This window comes from Nyctereutes procyonoides, unplaced genomic scaffold (genome assembly GCF_905146905.1).
Source record: "Nyctereutes procyonoides isolate TBG_1078 unplaced genomic scaffold, NYPRO_anot_genome, whole genome shotgun sequence".
Lineage (NCBI taxonomy): Eukaryota > Metazoa > Chordata > Mammalia > Carnivora > Canidae > Nyctereutes > Nyctereutes procyonoides.
Genome location: NW_026575142.1, coordinates 1,617,614 through 1,632,296, shown reverse-complemented (window position 1 = coordinate 1,632,296; position 14,683 = coordinate 1,617,614). Strand labels below are relative to the sequence as shown.

The 14,683-nt window shown below is 40.0% G+C and overlaps 1 protein-coding gene across 1 annotated transcript in view; it reads right to left on the bottom strand.

Annotated features, from left to right (window-relative positions):
• TFPI (tissue factor pathway inhibitor) overlaps positions 1-12,980 on the bottom strand; it is a 78,510-nt gene extending 65,530 nt beyond the window's left edge. The window contains exon 1 of the mRNA XM_055308547.1: positions 12,878-12,980. The gene's annotated coding sequence lies outside the window, so the exon portion shown is untranslated. The remainder of the gene's footprint in view (positions 1-12,877) is intronic.
• Positions 12,981-14,683: the final 1,703 nt, after the last annotated feature.

Below are 14,683 nucleotides of genomic sequence, written 5' to 3'. Positions count from 1 at the left end.
ATACACTATTTTAACAGTTCCGTCCTATTTAATTGCAAACGTTTCATTGTTTGGTACGCCAACATCCTGTTGTTAGAAAGCTTCGAGTTTTAACTGAAAGGAAAGGATCTAAACTTTACAGGAAATATGTTCTAGAAAGTCTGTAGTCCTGCCACCACATGGGTATCGATGATCTATTTTATGTCACAGGAACTAGGCTTGTTTTCTTCATGAAGTCAGCCAGGTTGATGCCACGGATCCGTGGACCTCTGTATCCCATGAGGCCTGTGGCGATGTCCTCCAGTCGTACCATAACACCAGCAGAAGATTCACCTCCCAGTAGCTAAGACTCCTCATGGGATGGGACAGGGTGGGGCTTAAAACTATGGAGATGCTCACTGATAATGTTTCCTCTGGTTATTACAGAATTGGAGAAAGTCAGGCAGGAACAGTAGGATTGTTGAGCTTTAGGAAGAGGAGAACATGCACCAAGTGTGGTGTGTCTACTTAAAAAGAAGACTTAGGGACGCCGGGGGGCGGCTCGGCGGTTGAGCGTCTGCCTTGGGCCCAGGGCATGACCCCGGGGTCCCGGGATTGAGTCCCACGTGGGGCTCCCTGCATGAAGCCTGCTTCTCCCTCTGTCTGTGACTCTGCCTCTCTCTCTCTCTCTCTCTGTGTGTCCCTCATGAATAAGTAAATAAAATCTTAAAAAAAAAAAAAAAGAAGGAAAAGAGAGAGAAGACTTAGCCCAGTGTTCAAGTTTTTTTGTTGTTTGTTTTGTTTTGTTTTTTCCCCCAGTGTTCAAGTTTGTGAGTAGAAGTCTAACTGCTGTCTGCAATGTGTGCTTGGCTGTATTAGGATGAATCTGTACAGTGTTAGGGTCTAAAAATTATGTTTATGAAAAAAAGAGAGAAGACTTAGCCCAGGGTTCAAGGTTTTGTTTTGTTTTGTTTTGTTTTGTTTTTTTCCTCAGGGTTCAAGTTTGTGAGTAAAAGTCTAACTGCTGTCTGCAATGTGTGCTTGGCTGCATTAGGATGAATCTGTACAGTGTTAGGGTCTAAAAATTATGTTTACGACAATTTATCTCAAAGAAGTTTTAAGTGGAGCAGGTAATAGTTTAAAAAGAAATAAAGAATGGAGTATTCCTTGTCATTTTTACTTGACCCTGATTACTTGGTTTCTAAGTATCTGATATGAAATAACTACTTGGGTAATTATTCTTCATTCAATATATTTATTTTATTCAAAACAAAAGTGTTTTTATTTTTGTCTCTTAAGTATTTGTGTTTTCACTCATCTTTTCTGAAAGAAACCCCCCTCCCCCAAAATGCTGCTCACTGCCAATTGGAATTCTGAAGAAAAAGGACTCACTTAATGCGGATTTATGCTCATCTGTCTCCCTTTGTCTAAAGACACAAGACACTGCTACAAAAGTGAGAGTGGTTGGCAGGCATAATTTGAGTAGGATTTTTTGTAGAAATCATAAAAATATTGCAAAGAGATAAACTTTGTTTTCGAGATTTAAAAAGCTATTTCTCATAACTTTATATGTTTTTATTGAAATATTTTTGCTGACAAATTTCTTAGGAAAAATCTCAAAGTGTAAAATAAAACAGCATATAAATACCCAACATGGGCATATTTACTATCAACTGTATAACAAACTCTGATCTAGGACCTAAGGAAACACTGAGGAATGACACAAGTAAAACTCTTGTCTCCTTGAAACCTTCATTTTAGAGCAATAAACCAAAAGTCACTAATGATGTAATGATTACAGCAAACGAAAGAGAATCTCACCTTATAAAATATCTCCTTTTAAAGCTGCTTAGAAAAAAGCTATTCCAAGAGCTTCACATAAAATTCTATTTCCTTAATTTATACGGAATTGTGTTAATTTATCTTGTAGAGGTTTTCACTAATTTCAATATCTGAAATGTAAAAACAAACGTTTATTCATTTCACGTCTTGATTAATTTCTTAAAACCTTTAGAAAGTTTCAAATCAGTGTTTAACAAACTATCATAAATCAGCTTATGATATTACCCATATACCAACTCCTTCAAAGACACTTTTAAAAAAGTTTTCTTCTTAGTTTTACAGGCAAAACATACAAAAATTTCAAATTGCAGTCCATTGAGTAATGATGAAGTCAAATGTTCATTTTCTTATTAAACGTTTTCATTTTTTTCTTTTGTGAAGTGTTATTTATATTCTTTGTTGGTTTTTTCTTTTCTTTTCTTTTTTTTTTTTTTGCATTTTTGGTGTGCTTTTTTTTTTTATTATTTATAAGAGTTCTCATTTAATACCCCAGATTTTCTCTCTTAAAAAGCTTAAAATTGAGGTAAAAGGTACACTGATATTTATCTTTGAGTATTAAAACATGTGTGAAATTTCCAAAATTTGGCTCAAGAAAATAAAATGTCATTATTTGTTAAAGGAATAATATACACATTGTGTGTATGCATATACACATTTATATACATTTATATATACATACATATACATGTTTAAGGGTAAAATGTGGGGCGCTTGGGTGTCTGCCTTCAGCTCAGATCAGGATCCCAGGTTCCCGGGACCGAGCCCTGCATTGGGCTTGCTGCTCATCGGGGGGCCTGCTTCTCCCTCTCCCTCTGCTGCTCCATTCCCCCTGCTTGTGTTCTCTCTCCCTCTCTCTCTGTCAAATAAATACATAAAATCTTTTATAAGAAAAGAGAAATGCAATATTTCCTCTATTATTAGGCCATTGTATTGAAGCAAGGAAATCTGTATGATACAATATGATAATAACAGTAATAATAATGATGATGGTATTAATGGAAATTATTGAGCATCTCTATATATACCTAGTAGTCTGCTGTACCTTTTACAAATAATTATTTTAATCCTTAATCCTCTAAAGTAGTGATTGTTATGATTTTTAATTTGAAGAAATTTGAACATTGGAAAGCTTAATTCAACTGGCCAGAGTTTAGCACTTACAGGCAGTAAGTAGACAGGCATAGTTTAAAAACCACACTGGGTCTTATATGTTGGCCAATTGAATTTAAATAAAAATTTTAAAAACTTAAAAAAAAAAACAGGGGCACCTGGGTGGCTCTGTGGGTGTCTGCCTTGGGCTCAGGACATGACCCTGGGGTCCCGGGATCGAGTCCCGCATCAGGCTCCCTGCATGGAGCCTGCTTCTCCCCCGGCCTGTGTCTCTGCCTCTCTCTGGGTCACTTGTGAATAAATATATTTTAAAATAAAAATTTTAAATAATAATAAAACGGTGGCAATCCCTGTTCTGTGATCTCTGCAGTGGGCACTAGAGTCTCGACACCCACCACGAAAGTGTAGGTAAAAAAAAAAAAAAAGAAAAAGAAAGTGTAGGTAAACCACATTCTGATTCCCGTCAAAGAGGCCTGGCCTTGTCATCACAAAACTCACTTTCTATTCTTCCTTCTTTCATGTCTCATCTTCCTAATGCAAAGACTGAAGTTCTTTAAGAACAAGCAGTGTTTGGGTGGAGTATTTGAATGGGAGAAATTTGGAATAGTGTCAAAATCTCCAGAAGTAGTAAGGAAAACTGTGATACTCTGAATACTGTCTTCCTTCAAATTCTACGAAAATGATTGCTTTCTTGCTCATGGCGAATAAGGGCTATTTGTGGTTAATTACCGCCCTCTGTTGACAACATGTTAAACGTCTTAATTTATGTTTCAGAGTATTTAAGGTCAGAATCATAAAAAATTTCACCTGTAAATCTCACCTACAAAGAGGAGTAATTAAATCTAAAAGGATGCAGCGCCTTGCCTACCAGCATGGCTGGCTAATGATTAAGGACAGAAAGACACCAGGTCTGTGATCAGTATCATGATTAATCTTGTGTTGACTAGATTTAAAATAGTGTTTTTATCCCTGATAATATTTTCCTTTTCCTGAGACTCAAAACTAAAATTTGCAATAGTTAAGAAAAAATTTAAAGATATTAATTTTATTTTTTTATAAAATAAAGGCACTCGGGGGTGCTCAGTGGTTGAGCCTCTGCCTTGGGCTCAGGTCATGACCCCAGAGTCCTGGGATCGAGTCCCGTCGGGCTCCCTGCATGGAGCCTGCTTCTCCCTCTGCCTGGGTCTCTGCCTCTTCTCTCTCTTTCTCTCTGTGTCTCTCATGAATAAGTAAATAAAAATCTTAAAAAAAGAAGAAGAAAGAAGAAGAAGACGACGACTTAAAGGGAAGGCCTGGCCGTGGGGAAATGTTGGAGCAAAAGGAAGCAGAAGAACAGTACAAAATGTCAACGCAGCCAATCGTATTCCCAAAATTGAATGAGTAGAATGAAAAGAAGAAACAAAGAAAATACAAATTTAAACTGAGTGTTGTTTCAGGCTAGACAGGCGTTGTGGACAGTCAGTGGAGTGAGGGGGATTCCCTGGCACCCCAACACGGGCTCAGCAGTCAGCAGAGCCATCGTCTACACCCGCTGGAACTGTGGTGGGCCGCAGGTGCCGCAAGGTCGCACACACAGGGGGGCCAGGGGGAGGCCTCGGGGGGAGGAGCAGGTGCGGGAGGGGGGGGCGGGAGGCCTGGGGGGGCGCGGCAGGTGCGGGGGGGCGGGGCCAGGCGGGAGGCCCGGGGGGGGGGGGCGCAGCAGGTGCGGGGGGACTGGCCCAGGCGGGAGGACCGGGGGGGGGGGGGGGCGCGACAGGTGCATGGGGGCGGGGCCCAGGCGAGAGGCCTGGGGGGGCGCGGCAGGTGCAGGGGGGGTGGGGGGAGGCCTCGGAGGGCGTGGCAGGTGCAGGGGGGTGGGGGGAGGCCTCGGAGGGCGTGGCAGGTGCAGGGGAGGTGCGGGGCTCACCTGGGCCGCCTGGGCTCCCTGGGGTCCGCGGCTTCCGCCCCTCGTGGCCTGCTGAGGGGCCCCCACTCTGCCCCCCCCCATGCAGCAGGTGCTGTGGGGAACGCGGCTCGGGAGCCACCGCAAGGGCCCGGGGTGCTCCCTCCCGGGAAGGAGGGGGTCAGGGTGCAGCCCGGCGCCAGCTTCGGGGGTGTGCGGGGTGTGGCCCGAGTCCCCCCAGTTCCTGGCTCTGCGCCCAACCCGCTGTTGGCCCGACTCCCTAAACGTTCCGGCTGCAGCGCTTACATTCTACTTTTTGAAGTTCTCTATTATCTTCTTTCAACTCCACCTTTTCTTATGAATTCGTGAATTTTTTTTTATGCTTTTAGTTGCTTGTTTTTTATTTAATGGTTTTAGATATACTTTTAGATATACTTATAGTCCGGCCTTTTTATTGTTTTGCATTTTTCCCGCCTCCCTAAGTTTGGGGGACCCAGGCGACCCCACAGCCTGGCAACGCCGGGGTGGCTTTGGGTGCTAATTACTGTGAAGATGCTTTTGGCTCCACAGCGAGACCCTTTGTGAGAATCCGGCCCTGGGCTGCGAGTCCTCTTAGCGTGTGTGCATGTGCCTTTGCCACATGTCCCCACTGACAGTGATCATCCTACCCGGGGAACTTTCCAGCACCCTTGCTACAGGCATTTTATTTCACAAAATTGTCAATTGCGCTGACTTCCTTACAGCACATAATTTACTGCAGTTGCAGGCGAACCGATGCTGCAATATCCAAGCAGACACAGGCTGGATGTACTAGCATGTGTATTTAGGAGAGAAGCATTAAAAACGGAAAAAAATTGGGGGGGATTCGTACACATACTGTGGACTTGGTAGCAAGTATAGGAGGGTGATGACCGAGGTGCAGGTTTCAGATGAGAAGACATACATGCAAACTGGGGAAGAAGCGGCCCCCCAGGGAGGACCAAGGAGGAACGTGCCCAAAGCTGACCCGCAGGGCCGCGGCCCTAAGTCCATCCCAGAGCCCGGGACATTTCCCCGACTCCTGTCCTGTGTCAGGTCCTGTGCATGAGCCCCCCAAGGCCTTTGGTTCGCTCCCACCTCTTCCACCCCAGAGCTTCCCCAGTCGCTCTTCATTCATTTCTTATTCGACTCCGCACGTTAGTGTCACCGAGACAGGCCGACTCTGGCCACATTAGCGTCACGGAGGACAGGGCCGGTTGGGTACGGCTGTGATCCTTCACAAAGCAAACTGCCACCAGCCCACTCCCTAGGTACACGCTTGGTGCAGTGACTTCACAAGTGTCTATTCAACACCTGCCATGGTGCGAGTACACTATAAGGTTTCATGATCTAAAATCATCATTCCAGAGGCGCCCCGAGTGGACTATTTTTTGAACATCTCCTTCTCTATATGACAAAAAAAATTTTTTGCAGGAATAAACTTAATGTTTCTAGAGCAGTTAAGGCTCATAGCGAAAAACAGGACGAAATTATGTTTTTCAGTGACCGTGAAGCTAAATTACACAATGTTGGGATCCCTGGGTGGCGCAGCGGTTTGGCGCCTGCCTTTGGCCCAGGGCGCGATCCTGGAGACCCGGGATCGAGTCCCACGTCGGGCTCCCGGTGCATGGAGCCTGATTCTCCCTCTGCCTGTGTCTCTGCCTCTCTCTCTCTCTCTGTGTGTGTGACTATCATAAATATAAATAAATAAATAAATAAATAAATAAATAAATAAATAACACAATGTTGGAGACATTCGATGTTCAAACAACAAGCCGTTGGCTCCTGGTGCCGGGCTTTTTGGTTTTGTCTTAAATCTTTCCTCGGTGAGCCCTCCTGGGTTGCAAAGGGGGGACAGCCGGCGGGGAGGGACAGAAGGATCTGCGAGGAGGCCGCACTGGACCCCAGCTCTCGCAGCCAGGAGGACTGGGAAGGGAGGACTGGGCTCTTCAGACTTAATCTAGGGGGGACAAGGAAAGGAGCTTTCAGCTCATGGACTTTCTAATTTTTATTTTACCTACAATTGGAGCTTCCCTGCTTATCTCGGGTAAGACGCTGGTTAGAAATGAAACATTTCAAGTAAAAGCCCATTTTAATTGTTTCATGTTGGCATAGGCGTCACATTCAACTTTCTTTCTGAAATTTAGGGTCAATATGAAGCAGTTGCTGATTACGCAAAAATATTCCAAATGATTACAAGTTTCTCCAGATTTTTATAGAAGAAAAAATATTTTTACAATATTTTTATATTTACTTGAGTTTGATCTGTCATCCTTTGTTACATTGTTACAGTCTTATAAAATAAGTTTTACGGAAACAGGTGCCCAATAATAAATGAGTTTTAATGCAATTCACTTTAATACAACTGCAAAATTTGCAAAAGAATTTAACTACTACGTGGTAACTCTGGCGTAATGTTTTATTTTCTTGATCTGTTCTTTAATTTCTTAATAATCAAAAGTCAAGAAGAGGAATATATTTTAGTTTTAAAGATATTTAAATTTATTTTTTTAAGATCTATTTATTTTATAGAAAGAGAGAGAGAGCTTGAGCAGGAGGGGCAGAGAGAGAGCGAGAGAGAACTTGAAGCCGACTCTGGGCTCAGTGCAGAGCCTGACACTGGGCTGGATCCCAGGACCCTGAGATCACAACCTGAGCCCAAACCAAGAGTCAAATGTTTGCACCACCCAGGTGCCCCATTATTTAAATTTAGTAAAAACTTCATGAATGAAATAAAATTTTCAATCACTAAAAAATACTATTCTTCCCAGTTCATAATGTATTTGTCTTTTTTAATCACACATGCAAAAACAAGTTTCTTATGGTTTACTAACAGCTCTGTTTAAACATTAAAGCTTTACGACAAAAACCTTAAAATTTTATGTAATATGAAATGCTGTATAGCATAGAAAAATGGAATGTTTCTTGTCGTTTTACACATTTGTCATAACTTCAATATTATAACACATTAAGAAGCTCTAGAATAATTCACTTAGCACTATTATTTTTTTTAGATTTTTAAAATTAATTAATTATTTTTGAGAGAGAGACAGAGATAACGGCAGAGATTACCAGCAGGGAGCAGAGGGAGAAGCAGGCTCCCCGCTGAACAGGGAGCCCGATGCACTCCATCCCGGGACCCTGGGGTCATGACCTGAGCTGAAGCAGACGCTTAACCAACTGAGCCACCTGGCTGCCCCAGCACTATTATTTTTCTAAATACATTGATTAGAAGTATAATTTCCCATAGTGTGAAAAGAATAACATCAGAAACAGAAGGATTTAGACAGAAATATAAGTCTTGTTCACAAGTAGGGCACGAATCTTAAGCAATTACACATACTCATAGTTTTTACATATACACATTAAAGGAGAAAAACCAAATGCCAAAAAATATTTACTTAACTTCTGTATCCAATTTGAATTACATATCCAAACGTTAATAAGGAAAGAGGGATGGACAGAAACTGCTTAAAAACAATTAATATTTATACACACACAAATACACGAAAAAACCAAACAACACATAAAATAGCGAAATGCTGATATAATTAAAAATAATTAAAAAGGCAGGGATGTCCATTATCATGATATTTTTCAATATTCGTTTTGGCACTTTAGATCTGCACTGTCCAACGCAGTAGCCATTGTTCATATGTGAACATTTAATTTAAATGGTTTACAGTTAAATGGAGTTTAGGAGGCAATTCCACAGCTGCACTAGCCATGTGGGCCTAGAGCCTACCCCATTAGTTAGTGAAGATTTAAAACATATCTATTATCACAGAAAGTTCTGTTGGACAGTGCTGTCCTATATAATGCAACAAGACAATAAAAAAACCAATTTGCATATGCATTAAAATAGAGAAACTTACTCTTAGATATAGATAACTGGAGTGAAATGCCTAGAAAACTGAAGAAACTGCAAGTACATCAACAAGGAGATTTGTTGATTGTTTAGGTTAATATACACATACAAAAATCAGTGTAGCATTTATCTCTATTCATAATCACCATTGAGAAATGGTGATTTGAGAAAATGGATGTAAAAATACCCTGTTATGGCAGTAAATACTAATCAAATAAATAGTAAATTATAGAATAACAATAAATAAAATTTAATGGCAAAAATGGAATATCTATGTAGTTTTTGCAGTGTCTTATTGATGGGCATTAAACAAGCCCTGCACAAGATGGAGAAACCATGTAGCTACGTAGAAGTGATTGCAAAATTAGTGAATAATTTTAAGCAATTCCATAACAATTTGATTCTACCTTAGATTTTAAATGGGATTTTATAGTTCAGAAGAACTACATCTAGTAAAATTGTGAAGAAGATTTGACAGAGATTCTGTGCTTGCTTTACGAGGTAAACAAAGTGAGTATGAAACATCGTGTGCAAAAGGAAGTGTATTGTCTCACTGAGGTGCACAGTAAGTAGTAGAAAATACAAAAAGCCAGGAAAGGAATCAATGCAGTGTTATGAAAAAAATATTTTAATTCAGTGGGAAATTGTTTATTTAGCAAATGTTGCTGTGCATTGATTAATCATCTGACCGAAGAAAAGCCATATTCTTACTTCATTATTTAAAAATCAATGTCAGGAGGAGGGGCAAGAGGGCGGAACAGTAGGGTCCCCAAATCACCTGTCCCCAACAAATTACCTAGATAACCTTCAAATCATCCTGAAAATCTACGAATTCGGCCTGAGATTTAAAGAGAGACCAGCTGCAAAGCTGCAATGAGAAGAGTTCGCGCTTCTATCAAGGCAGGAAGACGGGGAAAAAGAAATAAAGACACAAAAGGCCTCCGAGGGGGAGAGAACCCAGAAGTGGACCCTGAACTTTATGGTCAACTAATATTCGATAAAGGAGGAAAGACCATCCACTGGAAGAAAGACAGTCTCTTCAATAAATGGTGCTGGGAAAATTGGACATCCACATGCAGAAGAATGAAACTAGACCACTCTCTTGCACCATACACAAAGATAAACTCAAAATGGATGAAAGATCTAAATGGGAGACAAGATTCCATCAAAATCCTAGAGGAGAACACAGGCAACACCATTTTGAACTCGGCCACAGTAACTTCTTGCAAGATACATCCACGAAAGCAAAAGAAACAAAAGCAAAAATGAACTATTGGGACTTTATCAAGATAAGAAGCTTTTGCACAGCAAAGGATACAGTCCACAAAACTCAAAGACAACCTACAGAATGGGAGAAGATATTTGCAAATAACATATCAGATAAAGGGCTAGTTTCCAAAATCTATAAAGAACTTATTAAACTCAACAGCAAAGAAACAAACAATCCAATCGTGAAATGGGCAAAAGACATGAAGAGAAATCTCACAGAGGAAGACATAGACATGGCCAACACGCACATGAGAAAATGCTCTGCATCACTTGCCATCAGGGAAATACAAATCAAAACCACAATGAGATACCACCTCACACCAGTGAGAATGGGGAAAATTAACAAGGCAGGAAAGCACAAATGTTGGAGAGGATGCGGAGAAAAGGGAACCCTCTTACACTGTTGGTGGGAATGTGAACTGGTGCAGCCACTCTGGAAAACTGTGTGGAGGTTCCTCAAAGAGTTAAAAATAGATCTGCCCTATGACCCAGTAATTGCACTGCTGGGGATTTACCCCAAAGATTCAGATGCAATGAAACGCCGGGACACCTGCACCCCGATGTTTCTAGCAGCCATGTCCACAATAGCCAAACTGTGGAAGGAGCCTCGGTGTCCATCGAAAGATGAATGGATAAAGAAGATGTGGTTTATGTATACAATGGAATATTCCTCAGCCGTTAGAAATGACAAATACCCACCATTTGCTTCAACGTGGATGGAACTGGAGGGTATTATGCTGAGTGAAGTAAGTCAATCGGGGAAGGACAAACAGTGTATGTTCTCATTCATTTGGGGAATATGAATAATAGTGAAAGGGAATATAAGGGAAGGGAGAAGAAATGTGTGAGAAATATCAGAAAGGGAGACAGAACATAAAGACTCCTAACTCTGGGAAATGAACTAGGGGTGGTGGAGGGGGAGGAGGGTGGGGGGTGGGGGTGATTGGGTGACGGGCACTGAGGGGGACACTTGACGGGATGAGCACTGGGTGTTATTCTGTATGTTGGTAAATTGAACACCAATAAAAATTAATTTATTAAAAAAAATCAATGTCAATGAAGTAAATATTCAAATGTGAAGAAAATGAATAGATATTCTACAAAAGCAATAGAAAAATGACCTGCTATAGGTCTTACTGAACACAGAAGGTATTCAGGAAATACAAAAGGTCTGAAAAATATAAAAGGGATATATTTAAATCTACGTTTTTATTGTATGGCAAAAGGTGCCACAAAGTAGCTGACAATAATAATAATAAAGGCTAAACAAATGTATCTTTATAATGCAAATTATGCAAAATTAATATCTCCTACAAATATTTCTGATAAATTCATTTAGGAAAAGACAAATATTAAGCTAGAAAACAGGCAGTTGTTGCAGACATGGTTAGTGGCCATCAAATATTCAGCAAATATAGCTCATTTGGGTTTCCCAGACTTAGTAGTAGGTTGGTACCATGAGACTAGTTAGCAGTTAGCGTAAGAGGTCACAGATACTGTTGCAGGCGTTGATATGTCTCCTCTACGGCCCTTGGAATTGTTGGAGACTCTTTGGGGGCAAATACGACAGGTGGCTCGGATACATCGCCAAAGAGCCTTTTTCAGTCTGAGTCCCTATGTGACTGTGGATGTAGGTTTGCTGTTAATCCACTTCGGGTGTGTAACATGAGTGAGAGAGAAAATTCTCCTGCATTAAGCCATCGAGGTTTCTGGGTTAATGTATCATCAGCGCATATCCTAGATAACCCTATTACAGTAGGCACTTCATAGAAGAAATAAAACAATGACAAGATCTCTAGGAATATTTTCAACCTCACAGGAATGCAAGTTAAAGCAATAATTAATATTTTTGTCTTCAACTTTGCCACACCTGGTAATACCCAATGCTATGACACCCCGGGGAAAATGGGACTCTCTTTCGTTGTTGTTCATGATCTGCTACGACTTTTTTGATAAGTAATTTGTAACATCTATTAAACTACCAGAACAATATACTCTTTAGCCCAGCATTTCCATTTTAAAAAATGTTTCTGCATAATATCATGGAAAAATAAAGGCGATGGTAATGAAATACACACACGTACAAAGATGATTGGTTGCAGGCAGCATGATTTCAGTATAAAACGAAAAAAACTCGAACAATGAGACAGAAGAAAGGTTGAATAAGGCTTCTGATCTGAGGAATGGTCAGTAGGTTGGGGAAGAGGATTTTTTTCAAAGTTTAAGTGTCCTATTTGTGATCCATATTTTAGCAAAAGAAAAGAATGGCCTCTACATGTGCATGTATTTAATATGTTCATATGAATGTAGAGAAGTTTGGAAGAACATACAAAAGACTTGAAAAAAATCAACAATCGTGGGAAAGGGGATGGGTGAGTGGAGATGATGAAAGTTTTCTTCCTACATCTTTGCATGTTTCACTTGAGACAATATGCACATATAATTGAGTGATGAAAGGAGTCCTTTTTAAATATTACAAGGAGAAATTACGCACTTCTGAGCCTTTCATGTGGAGAGCCATTGACATAATCCATCTATAATTTCATAATAGACAATTAGTGGCAAAACCTGTATATTTTTCCCTCAAGATTTCTATCATTCTATTTTACAGATGTTTCATAAGAATAGATGGATTCTAATTATGTTGAAAATAAAATACATCAATAAATGTCTTTGTGTCATGTTTATATAGTCAAGTTCTGTGTGAACAACTTATGTTCTCCTAAGTGAAATTCAATGAAATAAAATGGGTTTCCCTGTAATTTTCACCTGTTGCTCCTAGTTTTCCTGTAAAGCTAAAAAAAAAAAAAATGTTATTTCCACAGGGAGATGTCAAGTATTTAAAGGTAACTATTATTGGTTATTTATGCCTTTTTGGCTTGAACATTCTCATTTTTTCAGCTCTCATATTACAAATTTCAAGACCTTACCTCTTCTGAAGATGCTTTAACTTGTCAATGGCTCTCTTAAAATGAGGCAGCAAAAGCTGAGCAGGATACTCCAGATGCAGTCTAACCAGCTAGAGTGGAGTTCACAGTTGGCTTATTTCCTCTCTTTGTTTTTGAAACAAAACAAAACAAAACAAAACAAAAACAAAAAAAAAGAAAAATAGAAATTAAAAAAAATTAAGGCAGATTAAATACAACCCCTTGTTAGGGACAGACTGTATTGCACCTGCGTTCAGCTAAGAATCTCTTATTGTTTGCTTTTCAGTGTGAACTACTAGCAGATTATATCTTCCCTATATTTTTGCCAGAGATGTGACATTCTGTATGTACCCCTATTAATTTCATAGTGGGCAGTTCCGTTCTTTTCATCCTGTCATGATTGCATTAAATTGTGATTTAAAAAAAAAAATCCATTGTGTTAACTTTTCCTGCTATGCTTTTAGAAATGACAAATTATGATAAACATATTGTATTACTCAAGGACGTGGACAGAACAAAGCATGGTTGGGAAGTCCTCCCTGTCCCAAATACATGCAACACCAACTTAATTTTTGCGATTTTGCAGTATACCTATGCATTCACCATTTCAGTCAATATTCACTGTTCCATATATTCAATCAGAATTATAAATAATGCCACGAACCGTCTTGGCGATGATCTGCTTCTCAGTGAAAGGCATTAATTCAGCATTAAAAACATGAATATTGTAAATGATCATTGTTTGACTGTTTTTTAATTAACCCACACACTACTTTTTAGGAGAGTTTAGTTTTACACTAAAAATTAAAAGATAGCACAGAGGTCCCTACCACACCTCACAAACCGTTTCCATTAGTACTAACCTCATGCATTAGTGTGGCGCGTTTGTTACAATTGATGAATCAATACTGATAGGTTAGTGCTAAGGTCTGTAGTTGACATTGAGGCTGACAATTGTATCGGACAGCTCAGCGGGTCTGCCAGACGCCTAGCGTCATATATTCGACCTTTATGGTATCACACAGAACAGTCTCACTGCCCTAAAAACCGTCTGTGTTCCATCTGTCATTCCTCTCTTCCAATGACCACCAAACATTCTAATCTCTCTACAGTTTTGTCTTTTTAAAAAAATGTCAAAAAAATAAAAATAAAAAAATGTCATATAATTAGAATCTTAGGCTACATAGTCTTTTTAGACAAGCTTCCTTTTCTTGGAAATATGCATTTAACTTTGCTCCATGCCTTTTTGTGGTTTAATACTCATTTCCTTTTCGGGCTAGCGAGCTCTGGAGTGTGGCTGTACCACCACGGGGCACCCACCCACCTACCGAGAGGCATTTTGCTGCTTCCAGTTTGGGGCAATCATGACTAGAGCTGCTATAAATATTTGTGGGTAGGGTTTTGTGTGGACATAAGATTTCAGTTTATATCAGCAAATACCAAGGAGCGCAACTGCTGGATCAAATGATTAAGATTGCTGCTCACTTTGTAAGAACCTGCCAAACGTTGGCAGCAGGCGGCTGTACCACTTTGTATTCCCACGAGCAATGAATGAGAATTCCTGTTGCTCCGTATACTTACCAGCACTTGGTATAACCTGTGGTGTGTTTGGGCCATTCTAAGAGATGAGTTGTGATATATTGTTGCTTGAATTTGCAATTCCCTTGTGACGTAGGACATTGCGTTTTAAGAGTTCTTTGTATATTTTGGGTACTAGTCCTTTATCAGCCATGCTTTGCAAATATTTTCTTCCAGTATGTGGCTTATTTTTTCACTCTCTAAATGGTTGATTCGTTTTTATTGTTACCC